A 2,962-nucleotide genomic window follows, 5' to 3' on the forward strand; every position below is an offset into this window, starting at 1 on the left:
CAACTCAGAAAACCAAATGGTGTATGCTCTCCCTCATACGTGGATCCTAGCACCAAAATCTTTTTAAGTTCCAGGTCCTTTTAATAAGATGATGTTATACAGCAGTCCCTTCTGCATGAAATAACTACCATCATCACTTCAGCTGAGCCTGATCACTAAACATCCTCACAATTGGGCTTGTTGACAGTTGTGCTCATTCATTAAAGGAGGGCCAAGTAGGGTCATTGGAGCCTCACTGGAGTATTCAGCCATTCTTCCCAGCCAGCTGTATGTAATTTGACTCTAATCACACATGGCCTTTCAGATTTGCGGAGGGCTGAAGTATACAATCTGGGGAAGAGAAAGCATGACCCATACTAGGAGCACTCAGATCATACATACACCTCAGCAACCCTCAGTTATCTCGGTAAGTAAGCTCAATAAATTCATTGGTTCCCCAGTAAAACTTTAATCAAATATTGGCTCTACACTAGAACCTTAAAAGGGAATAAGCATTGCTTAGCATCCCCAGGAAGTCTCACAAAAGATGGAAAATTTATTTGTTAATGCTATTATGTCTCATAATTATTTTTTAAAAAAAGAAAATGAGAATGTAATGTTAAAAGGATATGGATATGAGATATTTTCTAAAATAGACAGAAAAAAATGAGAAAGCCTAAGCAAGTGATAAAGGTCTGTGTAGGTTTTTTATGATATATAAAGGTTGAGACAAAAATAATATACACATAATCCTAAAATTTCTATGGTCATAGTATAGTAAGCTAGTTGAATGAACAAAATATATACCTAGTGAAGTTTTATCTCAGAATATTTGGTTTTTTTATGCAAGCCTTATCTACATAGCACATAATAATTAAAAGTACCAGACTGGTGGAACTATCCTTATTGGATGTTTAACACCCATTCTTTGAGGTCTATACTAATGTGGTCAGAGGGACTTAAAGGACAGTTTTTGCTCCTTGACCTCCAAGGTCGACTAAGTTCCAGGGGACTATGCAACATCTCCCAAAATGTCCTGTAACTGTGGTAAGTCACCTGTCCTCTTGTTCAAGGAGGCCATGGAGACTCCACGAGATGGACTCAAACCAGTGTCCAGTCTACAAAGAGGAGGGCCAACTCAGAGGAAACAGCTCATTTATGCTTCCAAGTAAAACCAGACATGGTTGAGCAGGACCTTTGACTTATCTTCACATAGATGAAACTGGTAAAAGAGAGGACCCAGGGGCTCCTCCCAAGCCCATGTGACCCCTGAGGAAGAGATCCTCAAATGACCTTAAGTGCAAAAATAAATTGATTTATTTGGGACAACTGTATGGTCTTAAACACCCAAAAGGAAAGTATAACCAAAGAGTAAAGTAATCAGTATATTTCTTTAAGAGTTCATGGGCTTATACTTCCCAGACATTAGGCTTAAGTCTATATAAAAAGTTATTTACACAATTATTTCTCATTGATGATTTTGTTCCTAACCAGAAAGTGCTGATGATTTTGTTCCTAATCAGGAAGTGCTGTTCAGATGTAAGACTTCAAATCTTTGTCTCCATTACTGTAGCGCCCACCTGTAGCTAAGGGAGACAACCAGCTACTGTTCTAAAATGATGAATAAATTTGTTCTCTCCCCCTATCTAGAAGCCTTTGAGAGGGAACTGACACTGATTTTTACCACTCCAACAGCTATCAAAATACCTAAAATCAAATCCTGAATCCATCACTCTAGAGTCCAGCCTTGGAAGACAAAGGAAAAATGAGGAGGAACCCTATAGAGGGATGATTTGGAAGCCCTTGTCAAGAAATTCCAATGGACTGTCAAATTAACATTTGAAATTTGTCCTGTTCTGACGTTTTTCTGGTTCCCTGTCTCGAACTTGTAATGCTAATTACTCTTGCCCTTACTTCTTCACATCTCATAGTCACAATTCAAGGACTTTCTTTTCCCCCTAGATGTAACAGTTATACAATTTGAGAGTCTTTTAGATAGACCCACTGAAGGGGTAATCCAGTTGCCTCACCCTGCATCCCTGTTCAGCATGGACAAAGCCAGAGTTGCCTGTGTCCCCATTCCCTACTGGAAATTGGGTAACCTCTTGAGAGGGTGGTGTGATAGGAATAGGAGGTAGGAATTGGTTAGGCAGTTAGCGTAAAAAGAAGCAAAGAAAAGTAGCCAGTTTCTTGGATACAAGTCAAAATGTCCTTGTGCCTCTCAGCAACATACTCTGTTCCAAAGGCCAAAAATGTCAAAAGTATTTGGGTAATTGTATCTAATCCTTAAAATATTTTTGGGATACCTCTTCAGAGGGAGGAATGTTAGAGTAACAAAAGCCCCATAAAAATAAATAAATCAATCAAAGAAGAAGAAAGAGTACATTATCAGAAGAGTACAGTTATCAGAAAAAAGTGATGAGGAGGTATGGGAGGATTTGGAGGGAGGGAGTGGGCATGGATTTGATCAAAACACCTTATATGCATGTATGAAATTCTCAATAAATTATTTATTTAAATTTAAAAACAAGGGAATAAAAGAAAAGAAACTATGCCAAGATGGCCCCTCCCAAACCCAAAATCAACACGTTTTCTAAGGTCTTACAATGCCAATAGCAACAAAAACTAGAGCAGGTCTAGCCGTAGCAAAGTCCCAAGAGGGAAGCTCCTTGCTGGGCAATGTATGTCAACAATAGAGACTGCTGACAAACGTTGTTGCCAAGTAACTGGTAAACAAACACAAGAAAGTCTTGACCCTGCCCAGGACCATGGAAAGATGTGCCTGCACACCCATAAGGTAGCAATGGGTAGCAATGATGGTGCTCAATGCTCATGCACAGAGCCCCAGCTGTCAAAAAAAGAAGAAGAAGAAAAAAAAAAAAAAAAACCCTCTTGAGCTCACTTTCCCTCAAATGAGACCCTGCCCTTCTTGAAATCTTTGGACGCTTAACGGTGGCTGGGGGAGGAACAGATATATCTTGAT

This window comes from Nannospalax galili, unplaced genomic scaffold (assembly GCF_000622305.1).
Source record: "Nannospalax galili isolate Female #2095 unplaced genomic scaffold, S.galili_v1.0 scaffold889, whole genome shotgun sequence".
Classification (NCBI taxonomy): Eukaryota; Metazoa; Chordata; class Mammalia; order Rodentia; family Spalacidae; genus Nannospalax; species Nannospalax galili.